At 39.5% G+C, this 17,593-nt stretch overlaps 1 protein-coding gene across 8 annotated transcripts in view; it reads left to right on the forward strand.

Moving 5' to 3' along the window:
• The first annotated feature begins 3,564 nt into the window (after window positions 1–3,564).
• The window catches only part of LOC146583484 (uncharacterized), a 78,767-nt gene continuing 64,738 nt past the window's right edge, over window positions 3,565–17,593 (forward strand). For all 8 annotated transcript variants that reach the window (XR_014892289.1, XR_014892290.1, XR_014892294.1 and 5 more), the window contains exon 1: window positions 3,565–3,809. The gene's annotated coding sequence lies outside the window, so the exon portion shown is untranslated. The remainder of the gene's footprint in view (window positions 3,810–17,593) is intronic.

Genomic DNA, 17,593 nt, shown 5'->3' on the forward strand with positions numbered 1-17,593 from the left:
AGTGCAAGTGTCTTCTGCTCAGAAAAAACTTCAAAAGATTTTTTTCCCAATATATAGTATTGCTGTGTTCTGTCAGAGTGATCAACACCATGTTGCAACAGTATCCTCTGGACTGTGGAAGTTTGCAGTTTGGAACTATTCTTCACAAAGTTTACCGGAAGAAAAATTGTGTCACTGTTTTGCTGCGATATAATATCAGACAACTTAAATTATGAATTATGCGACACTCAGTGTGCTCTTACATTAAAAGAGACGCAATAAATCATCTTAGCCTCACAAGGAAGCAGACGCTTCGGTGTAATACGCCCTCTTTCTTAAAGCATTGTCTAAAGTTAGTCCTGTCCAGCATCCATGACATCAGAGAGAAGGCAGCAGACTCCCCTGAGCATCAAAACACAGACAGACTAAAAAAATAATCATGACTGCTCTATTAATCTACTCTATTATGGCTCTTGATCAATATATATTTTGCTCTTGTTCAACAATAACCATTCATCAAGTCAACCTCATTCTGCAAAGGCTAACCTTTTAAGATGTCAAGAGGAAAAGGGAATTCTGTTTAACATGCAGTTCATCTAAGCAGATAAAGGGGAACAAAGAGGGGACGAAGATCTGTGAACAATATGTAAGACAACATTAGTCACAATACATCATTGCTCTAGAGAGACTTGTGGGCTAAGTGTATAATTTAAGGATATATAATTCATCTTTTCTAGTTTTTTCAAAATAGGTTTGCCTACGTTACATTTTCTCATTACATATTTTGTCAATACAAATAGATAGACTGTTACGCAAAGCCATTTCAGAAATAGTTCTCCCAAAACAACCCAACAGTTTGGATCCAATAAAAGTTTCATGTCTTATGTTGTTACTGTATATTTTGTTGCTGCTGATGCGTTTTCACTTCTAAAATTTAGCCATGAAGAAATAGAAGGGTATCTTAACATGATGTATTTCGGTCAGAATCCATTCCTAAATGCAAAAATCAAATCTGTTCACAGAATTTGAAATAAATCTTTTTGACTTTGCAAAAGTGTTTTCAAGCTGTCCTATCAGAATCAAGTTGTGATGAACATGGAAAATCCAGAGCCTTGTAAATCGAAACCCAGAAACCAAAAAAAACTTTTTTTGAACTTTTTTTTTCTTTTTCCTTATTTACTATAAAACTACTTCTTGTCCATCTTTTTCTTTAAATGCATCCGGCACCATGTATCTGTTTGGGTCCTTCAAAGAGATGAAAACTGGAAGTCATTATAGGAAAATAAAAGCAATACATTCTCAGACTCTTATACACTTTCTGGCTCTTAGACTGTGGCTTACAGTATATAAATTCAATACAATTTTCAGGGTTTTACAGCACCCAGAAGGAATATTCACAAACGTGGCAGCATTTCACACATTTGCAGACCTAGCCAACGATAGAAATGCTTTTTGTAAATAACTCTCAATAGTTATAAAACCGACTACTCAATTATGTTTTCCTTTTTCATAAAAACGTATGAACAAAGTGTAAGGAGGGGGTTTGGGGGATGGTGGAACAGGCATTATAAATGTTCTCCTTTCCCAACAAATTCTGAAGAAAAAAGTCAGCAATTTGTTCATTTTGATGACAGTATGGTGTCAATACATGTGGGAATTCCAGTCATTTTCTAATCTGAGTATAAAACGCATTCTGATAAGGGTTTCAGCATTTCTTTTGTAGCCTGCAGCCTTAACCACTTTGCGCATCATAACTCATGATGGAGTCACAGTGGTGAGCAGGACACAGACATGCACCTTGGCTAAAAGGATTTATGACCCTGAGTGACTTTATTCATAAATAACTCTTTTTTTTCTTAAATCATCAAACTATAAAATAGGATTGAAAGCAATTTAAGTCTCTTCTTAGCTGGTTGTAGCCTGCTGCAGCATTAGCTACACAGCTCAACAGAAACAAAGGCCCATATTAAAAAAAGAATCGAGGAAAGGATGTCATCTTTTTAATTTTATTAGCAGCGTTTTTATTCTATCAATTCAGTACTTCAACTATGTTGTGTGAGATTTATTTGTTATCAGCAAAATGCCACACCTTTTTCAGTTTAAGAGCCTTAAAATTGCCTTTAGAAAAAACAGAAGTTTAACATTATTTTAACATCCGAAGAGACACAAACAACCTACAAAACAGGAAGTCAGGGCAGCCAATGGCAGCTCTGAAGCCAAAAGCCACGGCAGCTACAGGTGTATCTCATTCTTTACTGCCTGACTGAGATGGATCTCAGCAATTTCTGGTGCGAGCATTGCACTAAGTTGAATCTAAATAATTCAAGACCTGGAATGATTCTCAAATTGCTTTTATTTTGAACAGAATACAAAACAGACAATGAAAAAAAAACCTTTCCTCCCCCTTTGCTGCGGGTGTAGAAAGATTTCCCTGTCAGAAAAAGCCACGGAAAACACCATGTGCTAAATGATTTCATACATCTCTTCTCCATGCTGTTCTATACACTACACCAGGGCTGCCCAATCCCAGTCCTCGAGAGCTACTATCCTGCAGCTTTTAGATGCATCCCTACTCCAACACAGCTGAATCAAATGGTTTGATTACCTCTTCAGCATGCCATCGTGTTTGGCAAAGGCCTGATAACAAGCCATTCAGTTGATTCAGCTGTGTTGGAGTAGGGATGCATCTAAAAGCTGCAGGATAGTAGCTCTCAAGGACTGGGATTGGGCAGCCCTGCACTACACACTGTAGATTCAGACTTTTACAGAGTGCAGTGCTATTTTTTTTAAATGGCGCCTTTATTGCAGCTGTTGTATTTTTTTCTCTTTCTTTCGTTTTCAAAGAATGGTGCAGCAGCCTCGACATTAGTCAGCATTTGTGCGGTCCATAGCTGCAGCTTCTGAGAAACAAATTTACAAAGCAAGTTGTTTTGCACGCACACACACATCTACAGAACCTCACCACTTAACAACTCTCCCCCTCTGCCTTCTTTCTCCTGTGTTTTTGCAAAGTAAACAAACATCATTTCGAGTGATTCCTCACAATCCATCCTTCTGCCTCTGTAGTGTGTTTGAGCCTGCCTCGCTGTGCTTGTCAGAAGAGCTCCTTTAATCGCTCAGTGCCGTCATGTGATGTTCAAGGCCCACTCCTCCTCCCAGCCTTCTCCTTTCTTTATCTGTCAATCATCAGAGCTTGAAAAAATAAAGCCCCTATGCCTTTATTTCAAGAGGTGCCTGATCAATATCATCAATCCATCCACCTCCCCTGCTCACACCCCCCACATGTTCTTTCTCTTCATCTCTCCCCATCGTTCTCTTCTTTTACTTCACTCCCTCCCTCCCTCTCTCTCTTTCTCTCTCTCTCTTATTCTCGCTCTCTCTCACTCTCTCTCTCTCTCTCGGTTGCTGCAGCTGTATCCATTTCCTCCTGGCAAAAAGGGACTTTATGAATAAATGATACTGAATTGCTGAAGGTTCAGATACTAAATAATGAATTTCACCACCAAAAACACAACAACTTCTCCAATCATAAAATAGCTCTCCCCTTCCATATTGATTGTGCTTGTGCAACCAGATGCAGAGAGCACAGTCTGCATCCGTGCAAGGTAGAAGACCATACAGGGAGAAAATGCATAAAATGATAGGGAGCCACCTGCTTTTTTAGCTATAGATATCTGTTAAGAGAGGCTAACAGATGGGTGCCGATGGCGGGTACACTTTCTCTGAGCTCCTCTCGCATCTTTGTCGAAGCACTAAGAGCGGAGTTGGTCTGAGGGAGGTGGAGGAGAGAAGAAAAAAATCTGAAAACTTTCCTTCACGGGACATTTAAAGTAAGTGTGGTCATCTATTCTGTGCAACGGGCAATGGTGTGTTGCTCTGTTTGTGAGAGAATCTGTGTATGTGTGTGTGTGTGTGTGTGTGTGTGTGTGTGTGTGTGTGTGTGTGTGTGTGTGTGTGTGTGTGTGTGTGTGTGTATGCGTGTGTGTGTGTGTTTGTTGCGTGGGTATACGTGCGTGTGTCTGTGTTGGAGCTGGCTTGAAGGAGAAAGAGTATTGGCTGGCGAGGCCATGATTTTTTTTTTCCTCAGGTCATTGTTGGTTGAGGTGCAGCTGTAATAGTGAGCTGCTTCTCACTGATGAAATAATATTCTGATTAGTGATCACATTGTTTTCCTGCAGTAATAACAGCAATGAGATGGGAAAAACACCTCACAGGGGCAACAGCGTGTAAATGGAAATGTGTCTCTTGGGGTAACGGAGTTATTGTTTAAAAGCTTTTCAAATATTGTGTCCTATTCTCACCTAATATAAACATGCATATAACACATGCTAAGGGAGAGCAATTCAGTTGTAAAGGAATGCGTGTGTGTGTGTGTGTGTGTGTGTGTGTGTGTGTGTGTGTGTGTGTGTGTGTGTGTGTGTGTGTGTGTGTGTGTGTGTGTGTGCGCACAAAGGCTAAAATTGATTAATAAAAGAAAATCTTTGAATATGTTTTTATCGTTTTCTTTCACTGTTACGTTTATTTATTTTGGCTTAAACATAGTGGAAAACAATGAATTTATACATTTATACAATTAATATATTTATGTAATTACATTGTGATAATATTGTTTATGTGTTTTTATCAAGTAATTATGCAGTAACTATGAATCAACACAAATTCTCTTTATATATAATTCCTAACATAATTTAATAAATTATAATATGTTTATATAATAATAATAATTTTATATAAGTCTGTATTTTCACAGTATCCTGCTGTTATTTGGCATTTTTACATACTGATTTATTCCACTCGTCACATTATTCAGAATAATGCATATACTGCTATGTTATACAGTGTGGAGACACATACTAATGCAGCAAGTCATTGTGGCGAGGGATAAATAATTGATATCTCACTGAATATGCAAATGAGAAAGAAGGAGCAAGGGAGAGTCATAGATGATGGCGTGTGGTGTGTTCCCGGTGCACGGAGCTAAACAAAAGGCCCGTGTGATTTCCATCATCCAATTAAGAAATATTACAGCCACCATGTTGGGACTGAAACCGTTTAGAGTTGTTTGGGGTCCTGCTTTTATGCAGCTTTGTGTTGTGCTTTTGGGGGAAGCCTTTGAAGTAATTGTGTTGTGTATTTCCCCAGATAGGATTTTTATTTTTACATGGTGAGATACAGTTTAGCTCAATAGACGATAATTCAGGGAAGAGTGGGAATTTATTTTAATAATGTTGGGTCTATTAGTATGTAACAGATGGATACGGTATTCACAAATGTACAGTTCATTTCAATAGCACGTGTAGTCATCAAGAAAACAGACGTACAGGGTAAAGATTTTTTTTCCCCTCTCTTTCTCTGTGTTTTACGCAGCCACACGTTCACCTCACGTCATATTTCTTTTCCTTGTTTGCATTAGCCTTATAACCTACAGACTCTGGGAGACAAGCGCTTGTGCATCAGGAGCGTAACAACCTTTCAGCCGCAGCTCGGAGAGAAAAATTAAAATTTGATGTTAATCAAGGAGACTGGGAGCTGGAGATGACAGGTGTTTTCTACTCTACTTACCCCAGTCTCTTTCCATTTGGCATCACCACTGAATTTCAACTCAAAGTTGCCCATTTCAGTCCCATCAAATGGAACTTGCCAATCATTCACTTCATGTTTTAGGAGCATTCGTGGTTTGACCAAAGTGCACGACTGTGGCTGTGAATAATTTAAATTAAAAGTCCAGAAAAGTCATAAGAAGAAAAGGCAAGATGCGAATTTTGTGTGTTTCAGTTAAGGAAAGAAATGCAATTCATTTTAGTCATTTATATATGAGGTAATGATAATTTTAACTATATATATATATAGAACTATATATAGAACCATCAAAAAGCAGTTTGTTTCCTATCCATTATTTTTAAAACTATGACACTAACATTAATGCATCAATATGACATGTCAGACTCATAAATCTATCACTACTTGCTTTGGTCTTTTTATCCACTGCACTTCTTACCCTTTTTTTAACATGACTGTGTTTTAGGTTATGCCCTGCCAGCACACACACATACACACACCACAAAAACACACATATGCTCATATCTCCCCCAGGGACCTGGCTCTCAGACACGAATCACAAGGTTGAGTTGGTCATTATGGAGGTCCTTGACTAGCTCAACGTAAACTTACAATCCCTAACATTGGCTTCCTACATTCCCCAGTGAGTGATACATGGAAACAAGTGTGCATGCATGTGTGCACACATGTGTGCCTGCGCGCACGTGTATGTGTGTGTGCAACAAGGCCAAAAACCAGCCCTTTAAAATCCAAAAATCACCATATTCAGCTAACTACAATACAATATGGCATCAATAAAATTTTCCCACAAACTCCATCATGCTGTAATCTATACGGTCTGAACTTCCTTGTGCATTTGTCAGTGATTCATAATGACTAAATACGAGAGCAGAAAAAAGCTCAGAAAAGATGGATCTTCAATGCATTTTAGGGCCATTTTAAATCTTTTTTCCCTGCTTCCTGGGCAAGATCTGAAAGAGAAAAAAAGATTTCTCCTTCACTCTGTCGAGCCCCTGAATTATTAGGGGCATCAATATCTTTAGCATATTGCCAAGGGCTTCCAGACAGTATCTGCTTTCATTATTAGTGTCAGCTCAATTATAGCTCACACCCAACTGTTTCTCAACATCTAATAGCATCAATCGACAGGGATGGCTGACGAGCTCGCACTCACACACATGCACACACTCGCACACACAACCGATATTCTAACACGTGTGCGTACACGCATCCGCGCCTCACATCCGTCTGCGCGTGCTGTTGCGTTCTGTCATCTTGCTAATGTACGCGGCTGAGAGGAAGCACAGGGCTCATAATGGAGGCCATGTTCTTAGTGGCGATGAGCAGCTGATGCAGCCTGGCCCATTTTCATCAAATATTAATGGCATGGAAAAATACACCCGGACTGAGGCCTCGTCCAAAGCCAAACTGGAGAGGCTGGGGGAAAAGAGCAATGGGGAGAAAGTGCAGTGAGTGTGTTTAGAAGTGCCATCTGATGGCCATAATTAGGGCTGCTCTAATTAAAAATTCAAAAGCCCCAGTTTATTTGAGCGCATGAATCTTCCACTCACTGCAGCATTTATTCGCCTTTTACAAAGTATTTTATTTTACAACATCAATTGAAGTGGGCTTTCCTCCCTCTGCACTCCATCCTCTGTCTCAAGCTTTCGATTTCTCGCTCACTGCCTCTTGAGTCAGAGAGCTGCTAAAAGAAGAAAAGAGAACATGCTCAGCTCTTCTTCTTTTTTTTCAGGAAACTCGTGCAAGGTTATGCAAATGATTGGCAGCCATTAAAAGAAAGGTTAAATGATAAAGACACCAACCAACAGGAACTGGTGATACTGCACTCAGTGAAGGAATGCACTTGATTTCCCTGAGATGTTTTGGATATGAAACCTAAAAATCAGGAGAAATTCTTTTTCTTTTTTTGTCTTTCTTCTCTTTCTTCTCTCTATAAGCACAAAACCATTGCTTTCAGCTCACAGTACAACCTTTGGCACGAACAAAGCCTGTAAAATGTACAGTTTTGGGCATGTGCTTTGTTTGATTATACAAACAGTCACTTCACCTTTTGTGTCAGTATCACAAGGAGAAATGAGCTATGAAGAGCAGTGCAAAAAGAGCAAGGCTTTGTGAAAACACTGACTTCTTTTCTTTTGTGTTTTTTCCTCTATTTACTCCCTGTGCCCTCTATCCTTTCCTCTCTATAACCCTCACTTTGCTATTTATCTCTGTTATCCCTCCGTCTTTTTACACCCCTTTCCTCTCTTTTCCATATATTCCTTCCTCCTCTCTGCCTCTCTGAGCCATGCGCACACACAAACATGACACACATTTGAGCAGTCTATTCCTCTTTTGAATAACACCTCTTTTATTAGTTTGGGTCTTTTCTCTCTAGCCTGCTTTAAACAGAGAGGGGAGATGGGATTCTAAAGAGCTGCCAGGGGCTCAGTTTGCACAGTGCTTTGATGTCACTGAGATGCTCTGAGAGCAAATGCACACACACACACACACACACACACACACACACACACACACACACATACATAGAGACGAGACACCTCTACATAACCAGACAGCACTCAACACCCCCCACCCCACCCCATGCACACGCATATAAACATGCATACAGTACAATTGCGCTTGTGGCTGCAGAACCACACATGGATGTTAACATTTTCCTTCCTTTTTCTCTGTTTATTCCCTCTTGTTTTCCTCTTTCTGACCCATGGCAACATTTACTCTTTCATCTGCGCTTTTTCATGAGTAAGGTGTAGCATTTGAAGTAAGCTGGGGTTTGAAAGTAGAGGTCAACCAATTGGTTCAGGGCAGATACCAGATTATTCATATATAAAATGCCTTTATTTATCGTATTGCAACATGAATAATCACTCATCATACAGTAGTTAACTTCATATCACTACATTATATTCATGCACAAGATGGATAACTTTACATCTCTCTGCAACTTCAACTCCCTCATGTGTTGAGAAACACCTTTGAAACATAAAAAACTACAAAGTAAATGCATAGATGCAATAATGAGAAAAAGAACATTTTCATAAGACTACCTGCAGCCTTGTGAAAAACTAAATACACTCCACCATCCATTGACTTGTAAAACAACCTTTAGTAGCAATAACTGAAAGTAATAGTTTGCCGTTTGACTTTTTCAGTCTCTCACATCAGTGTGGAAGAGTTTTGACCCACTCTTCTTTACAGTGTTGTTTCAGTTCATTGAGGTTTACAAGCGTTTGTTTCTGAACAGCTCTCGTAAAACATCTGAATTGGACTGAGGTCTGGACTCGCTGGGTGACAGCTAGGTGCCCAGGTCCTGTGGCTGCAAAGGAAGCACAAATCGTCACCACTCCACCACCATGCTAGACCAGGGGTGGGGAAACTCCATGCCTCAAGGGCCGGTGTCCTGCAGGTTTTAGATTTCACCCTGGGTCAACACGCCTGAATCAAATGATTAATTCCTTACTAGGCCTCTGGAGAACTTCATGACATGCTGAGGAGGTAATTTAGCCATTTAAATCAGCTGTGTTGGATCATGGACACATCTAAAACTTGCAGGACACCAGCCCTTGAGTCCTGTAATTCCCCACCCCTGTGCTAGACAGTTGGTGGAGTCGTGGTAATCTGTGTTAGCTGTACATCACATTTGCAATGTGTATCACTTCCAAAGAAGGCTGTATACTGTGTTTTTCACAGGAGTGTATAAAGTCCCGTGAAAACTTTTTTCATATGGCTTTCATAGATATAGTGATCGCTTAGCTAATGCTAGCCAGGTAGATTATAAAGCTGCATCCATAAAGTGTATGAGTGAAATGATACAGATAATCTGTAATCAGTGATAAAAAAAAAAAATAGGCTAATAAAACAGTAGATTTTCACTCTCTAAAACCGAAGCAAAAACTTCTCGGATGGTTATTAAAGGATCACACATGTAGCTTAGTGACTCTAGTTAGCAGAAGTGAGGCCTAGCAGATGTTTAAGCTGTGTGTCTGGGCTCATGTCAATAAAAACAGCTATGCCCATAACCCCAGCACGCAGATAGATTGGTTATAAACCTCCACCCCCGACTAGATTATAAACATGCTTTTTAATGATGTAACACTGGGCATTTTAACATGACAGACTATGGGAATTGACTCCCTTTTGGAGCTTGCCACTATAAGGCACTAAAAGGAAGGCAGGCACAGTGGCTTCATTTTTCATTTGGCACTAATTAGCAGAGCATCTATATAGTCTATGGACTATGCTACCTGAGGTTGCTAGCATCAACCAGTAACATCAACCAGTAACCAATAACTCAGCACTCAGCCTTTCTGTCATCTTAATATGATATCTTCTTGTTCCATGGATGGATGGATGGATGGATGGATGGATAGATAGATAGATAAAAATGCTAAATATTGGATTTGATCTTGAGCAAAGTCAGTAATCATTCAATTCACATTTAACAGAAAGGCCTCTAACTGCAGAGACACTTGATAATGTGATAATCATGTAAAAAAAAAATAAAGTCTTGGATTTTCTATTGGTGAATAAATTGGCATAACTCAGCTTATATACACAGTGATTCTCATCAGTTATCCTGATAGGTTAAACAGATTCTATTTATCTTCTTACTGAGAGGTCAAGAGCCCTGGGAAATTGAGGGGATAATCAGAAGTAGGGGCATGTCTTCATTATGTCCAAATGAGGTTGGGAGAGATTGGACAAATACCACACATGCGCTATCAGCACTTCATATTCATGACCCTATTAAAGTGGTCTGGAGTCATTTTCAGAGCAAATTTGATCAGACTTACCCTTGGCACTGATGCTGATAAGTGTTATTTGAACTCAAAGAAAATGAAAGAGACTGCAGAAATTAACATGTAAGATAATGTCCTTAAAAGTGATTGACACAGCGTGATTACTTTGTAAACCGAGCCTTTATGGCTGTTACTCTTTTGCTTGGTGTTTTACAACTCACAGTGTCTGCCTCATTTGCCTCTAAGTGAGAAGCAGAGCTTTATTCTGGTGTGTGTGTGTGGGGGGGGGGGGGGGGGGGGTCTCGCAGAGCTTCCAACCAACCTTGACTAACAAGCATATGTTAATTATGGAGAAGATCACAGGCAGGTCATTCAGCCCTCTGCCACTAAAAAGGAGTAAGATACATTACTGGAGGACATATTTAGGGTTTGGAGAGTATAGCACCATCCTACACCACCACCTCTTTCTTATCCCAGCCTCCTTCTTTATGCAACATGTTCCTTTTCTTTTGCTGTTCCTTTAAAAACACCTGGCTTTAAAGTTTTTATTTCACTCTTTATGACAAGATGTAAGCAGACATACACAAGAAGAACTGTTATATTCCACACCTCGGGTTTTTAAAGTTTCTATCAAAAATATTGATAGAAACTTATATTGATAATATAAAGTATTTCCAATTTGTTCTAATTTGCATATTTGTAGTTTTGGCTATGGTTCTCTTAGTGATGGTACTGTAGTCTGCTAAACAAAGACGTTTTTGACATTTTACAGCACTCCACCCTTGATATACAGAAGAAGCAGAGGCAATATTATTATATCTAAGTCAGCTAAGTCAGGTTTAGTAATGAAAGTGGATTTTAGTCAGTCTGAACAGACTGGCAGGCTGTGTTTAACCCCTTAATTGGGCTGGCAGTTGCACTTCTTAAAAACTGTTGGCTGTGCAGGTTGTTTGAAAGGAAGACTCTTTAACCAGTTGACCAAAATGACTTCCAATTTGACAGTGTTGTAGTGTGAGTTGGAACATCTTTGCAATGAGCACAGTTCAGTATGACTAAAGATAATGGTTCTGGTTTTGTGTAACACTAGCATAGAACTGAGTTTTCTTCATTGGGCTACATGTTATATAACCAGGAGTCACAAAAATATTCATTAGTGTTAAAACTGATTTACTATTTCTTTGCAGGGTACTTGATATTACTGTTACCTCTGCTATTGATGGCCCATCCATCCTCTTTCTTCCACTTATCCAACAGGTAGGGTGAAGCCAAATAGCAGTCAGTCAAAGGGTCAGAGGCTGGGTATACCCTGGACAGGCCACCCATCTACTGAAGGATTGACAGAGAGACACCGATAACATTTCACACTAATGGCCAATTTAGACCAGTTAATCTAACACGTATGTCTTTCGAAGAAAGTCAGAATAACCGAAGACAACCAGCATAGAGAAAGGCCCCAACCAACCAGTGGATTTAAACCCAGGACCTTATTGTTATGAGGTAATGGTGCTAACCACATACCACTGTGTTCTTGTTATTGGAAGACTGATGGGCAGATATGCATGAAAGTTGTCGAGATTTTACTAGCCCCTGCTTACCAAGTGATGAATATTTGAGTCAGTATTGATCCATATCATGAGTCAGGAATTTTGGGGGAAGGACTTTCCATTGTCACATGTGTCAAAAATGGATAAATTGTTCACGTCTTCAGAAATACGTATCAAATTGAAATGGGGTAAATTGGGGGACATTATTTTGATGTTCTCAAGACAATATCACAAATTTCAGTCTCGCTCTTGTTTTAACATTTGAAAAAAAAACTCTGTAGTCTCCTTCAGTTACATGACTTTTTCTCTGTGTGGTTTAGAAGAATCCCATTTATGTCTGTAAATTAATTTTATCTTTATCATCTTTGTTTATTCACTTTAATAATAAATTGCTCCTGTTGTTTACATTTGAATTAGGTTTTTTTTTTACTCTTTGCAAAAACCTTGCAAATCCACGTAGTGACTACAATGTTGCCAGTATGCCCAGTATTGGTAACATATATTCTTTGACAAACCTTCTGTGAACAGCAGACAAACCCATTGCCTTGCATGCTTCACCCCTCCTTTCTCTACCCATCTATTGCTTCTCACTGACACCCCCTGCTACTTCCTTCCTCCCCCTCTCTCTCCCTCACACAGCCTTCTGCCCTACACCCCTACCTCCTACCCCACCCCCAGGTCTTGCCCCAGAGCACATTGATTTTGCTGTATACCTAATTACTGCTCATAATCTATTCATTTCACCATTGCCAAAGAGGGCAGCAGCTGTCACACAACACACCACCAGGGGACTGGTGCAGGGATACTTGAGCTGGGACCTAGCAGTGAGGGTGAGGATAAAAATTTGGAGAAAAGACAGCAGAGATAACAATCCCTCAATTGCTCAGAAATCATCATGCTGAACATGTTATGCTCAAATTCTCAGAAAAAATGATACAAGTTTTGATGTGTGATGGAGATTTTTTTTTTACACCTGCAAGCTGCACTTCATTCCTCTCAGGCTGCCACTGAGTAAAAATATGCTGGTGAAGGTAAAGTGTGTTGTTTTGACAGTTAGAAGCAAAGGGGCAAACGCTCAGAGTTCAGTTTTGTTGAATGTGTTTGTTGCATGGAGACTGTTGAGAATTAATAACTCAGAACCAGACGTGCTCTGCCTGTTATTTACAACTTTTTTGTCAAGCACCTGACCATGTCTTTCCATCTTATGTGTATTGTCTAAAATAGAAAATGTACAAGAGTTAGAGTCACGTGGAGATCAGCAAATATTGGTGAGATGAAACCCTGATAACATTTGTATGCTAATTTGTATCATTGCAAATATGAAAGTCTAAGTCAGAGAGGACATTTTCCAGCTTTCATGTATTATAGCTCTGTGATAGACAGATGACCATGTGACAGCTGGGATAGGCTCCACCAAATGAATGGATGGATGGATTATACTATAGTTATTCCTTTGGAATTCTAGTACAAGAAGCTAGTTACATAGACACATAGACACAATTGCAATCTCATTGCCTTTCATATCACTGCTTCAGAATCAAGTCTGCAACCCCTCGTAGTCAGTTGAGGTCTTCAAAGCAACTTTCTATCAGCCTGCAAACAATTTGCCTGATTGAGGTTGTTGGCAATTACATGTACAGTGTGTGATACTGCAGCAATTAACTGTGATGCAAATGCAAATCTTTTTCCATCTAGGTGCACAGAAATTCACATTTCACTACTTACTTTCAGTGCAGCTAGAAAATCTTAGATTTTAAACAGAAGTTCTAAGAAATTTAGAGACTTTTAAACAAAATTATACTCAGCACTCAGCATGCAGCCACTCTTTTATTCAGGCAGCCTTTATATGGGAATATAAAATATGAAAACTCAACAGTCCAGACTGATTCAGATTTATTCAGCGTTTTATCTACTCTCCATATTCCTTACATTGTGTTGTTTGGACAACACACAGAAATGAATTGAGATGAACTCAAAATTAATTTGATTATTCTAGTTTGTTCTTATTAAAAGCCTACTAGAAAGTGGAAATGAAGCAGAAATGTGAAAAGTAGATTTCTACATAATGTAAATATCCTGAAACATTTATCCATCCGTGCACCAGTTTTCTTATCCAGCTTAAAGTTGGTGGGTGGGGACTGGAGTCTATACCAGCTGTTATAGGATAATAGACAGGATACACCTAGTATTCTACGCCAGTAGTAAAATTTATTTATTTTTTCTTCACATGGACAATAGACACATTGTTAAGCTAAGCAGACCTTATAAAGGGTGGATTTGCACCCTTTTGTCCATTTGTTTGTCAGAAAACTTGCAAAAGTACCAAGCTTAGCATGTGCAGTGGAAGAGCCCATTAAACTCTGGTGCAGATCTGGATCACTTCCCTTAAAATTTCAAAATAACATATTGTCGTTGGTGGTTCCTGTTTGTCACATCTCTTCATGAACACTATATGTAACAAATTCCCACTTCTCAGCAGGAGGCATTCTGGGAGACATTAGAAATGATTAGAAGAGGAATTTGTTCAGCGAACGAGCACCAAAAATAAACAAAATCACAAAAGAAGTGCAGTGAAGATGTCGAATTTAAATTTGTGTCAATCGGAAGAAACTGAACACATTTCAAAGAGAACAAAGCAAAGCGAGATTTGCATAATCTGTTCAACAGGACTTGTGTTTTAGTTTATTGTCCAATAATATCCAGTTAAACCGAGAGCAGAAATGACTGTGCCACCATTGTTTTCAAAATTCCTCTGCCTTGCTTGCTCTCTCACACACTCTCTCTCTGCCAAGTACTTTTGCCTTACATTAAATTAAATATTTATGTCAAAAAAATGGTCCAACATCCACGCTTATATCTCCCTACAGGAGGAATCTTATTGGATTCAGTTATTTTGTGTATATTTTAGCTGCACTGTTACGCCTGAAGATTTTATGACTCAAGATGTGTGCGGTACATGACAGCTGGCACCGAATGCTCGGTCTGAACATACTCCTCATTCCTGTAGAGAGCTGCTGTATCATACATATCATGGTGTATAAACCTGTATTATTGAGTGAGATGCCGCAGAAGTCACAAGGAAACATGGCGACAATACCCAGAGAAAAGCACCTCTCAGCCCGCCCATGGGTAATCAGCATCTGTTTGTTTAATCTGCTTAATCTGCTGGTGAGCTCCACTGGGCGTGCCTAATTAGCAAAATTAATTTGTTAAGACATTAGCGTCGTTAGAGATGGCCAAATGAAGCTTCACTGTTTTATGCAAATCGGGATGTGGATTTGGCTTGCTGTGTTACCTCAATTAGTCCCTTCTTTGATATGTGCCTCTTTTTCTCTCATCCTGTGTCCCTTCTCTTTCCTCCCCTTTCATCTTTCCGTTCTCCTCATTATCACTGTCAGATTTCACTAATCATGAAATACTGCTATTGTATGACAGGGTATGAAGGGGGAGGGGGAGCAAGGCTCTGAAACTGCTAATCATCGCAAAAAAAAAACAAAACAGTGGATCAGGGTTTTCATTTAGGGCAAACACTCTGGAGCATCTACCACCGCTATCTCTGTTATCATAAACTCCGCCAGCACTTAGTGGTGTGTGTTTGTGTTTGTGTGACGGGGCAGGCGCACTTCTCTCAGTCAGTTGGATAGGTAATTAGTCCTGTGAACGTCACACCCCTCACAAGCCTGTTTAAGGGTTAATGAGGCCCCAGCAGCTTCCCAGCATGTGTTGAGGGGGTTATGTATGTGGGTCTGGGTTGGTACAGGCCTAGCTTCAATAAGAAACCACCCATAGGACTTCCCTTTGAAGTGTCAGAGGGTCCCCCCTTGTTCCGGGTGGCTCCTGTTTCATTTGTCTGAGTGGCAGCATAAAATATAGATGAGCTGCCAGACAACACAATCTAAGCATCTCTCCACCTAAATACCCCACCCTCACACATCACTCCAACCTCACCCTTGACATTATTCACAGATTAACCGATGCCTCCCCCGTCACCCAGTAATGACCTCCCTTTCTGCTCGCAGCTTTGAAGGGCGACAGTAAAATTAGACACACCAAGCTTTATTTGTGTGTTTTTTTAAGCCTCACCGCGGAAATAAATCAACCTATTGCCACCAGAGGGCTACTTAATGCAAACTATTATATAAGATGTGGGCGCAGATAAAGTTTACAATGTGTATCTTCTAGTTTTGCCCTGAGGTGGTGTTTTTGTAATGAGGGGTAATGCAATAGAAATGCGAGTGATACTGCAGCCTTGGGGATTTGTAGCTGTGTACTCCATTGTGGATCAACTGTATTTTATCTTTCTTGGTCCCAGTGGGCTGTCCAGCGGTCCATTTGAACCCCATCTCTAGTGGAGAGAGTGTTCCTGCCAGCTGCTTCCTCGGAAGATAAAGCCCATATAGTTCTGTGGTAAATTAAAACTGTGACAACTGAGAAGGGAATTGTTGAATTTACTAGCAATCACATCAATAATTAAATTTTGCTTTGTTTTTGTTTGTGTTTTGCATTCATCCAAAGCTTAAAATATAGACACTATTTTCTGGTGCTCTCTTATTCAACAGAGGTCACCAACGTAGGTCCCACCGCATGTTTGTTTTGGAAGATTTTTACGCTGGATGCTCGTTCCTGAGTTGCTCCTTGCTTTTATAGATTTTGAGTTTTTATACCCACATTTTCTGTGTCACATCGGTGCTGATGAAATCACAAGTTCAATGTTGTTTATCGGGATCCTTTTTATTTGTTAGCTTATCTACATTTACACTAAGGAAAACAGCAGTTGAAAACCGTGGCATGTCCAACATTACTTCAAATTTATGTGCCATAAATTTGCAATCTCACCTTTGAAATGGCTGCGTCACAGACAACTAAGGTGCTGTCTTCAAAGCAACAAGACAGTGATGTGCAAAGAGACAATCTGCAATAAGTTTGAATTGAATGGGATCAAGTTGCAATTACATGCAATCTGTGATAATATGGAGACTTAAAAACATACCACATATCTGTCGTTGTCTGCACCAAATCTGTTTCCATCAAACCACCACAGATTTTCAACACAAATTTGGACATCCCACCACAAATAAAGTAACAACCCTTAATTGTATTGTAGGAATTTAACCAAAATAAAACCAATTAGCAACCAGTTGAGTCGGGCCCCCTATTGCAACAAGATGCACCAGAGACAAGTTGAGCTTCTTGGTGCAGACTGACTCAGATTGATTGCAAAGTGCTGGCAATTTGTTTGCATTTAAAAAATTAGACAGCAATTATTTGCAAAGCTTCACCAGCCCAAGTTGAACCACGATTGTTTAGAGACAGGACATGTCCACCTGTGCCTGTCACCTTGTGATTGAAAATAGCTGTCCAGAGGTTGGTCACAGCAACTGCTGGTGTTTGGTCTCCAACAGCAAAACATTAAAAAGGTATTTTTTCCTAGCAACAAAGAGTTTGTCATCCTATTTTTACTCTAGAGCGAAAAACTCACTAGATTCAACTACTCTCTTTGGTTATAAATTATAATGAAAAACATGTTTTTGTTTAACAAAGAAAAGCATAATTAAATGTTTGCATCTCATGCAATAAAATTGTGCATAACATAACAAATCTTAATGCAAATGTTGGCCTGTCTCAGTTAATATAATTCCAAACTATAATAAGTCAATAATTGACTTCACATTCTGTCTTTTTTTTCTTTTCTTTTTTTGCTCCATAACTCTTCTCCAATCAATGACAAATCAAAAAATCAAACTCAAA

This window comes from Mchenga conophoros, linkage group LG1 (genome assembly GCF_057382185.1).
Source record: "Mchenga conophoros isolate Kocher_MC1m ecotype Shallow Benthic linkage group LG1, M_conophoros_male_GT1.1, whole genome shotgun sequence".
Taxonomy (NCBI): Eukaryota; Metazoa; Chordata; class Actinopteri; order Cichliformes; family Cichlidae; genus Mchenga; species Mchenga conophoros.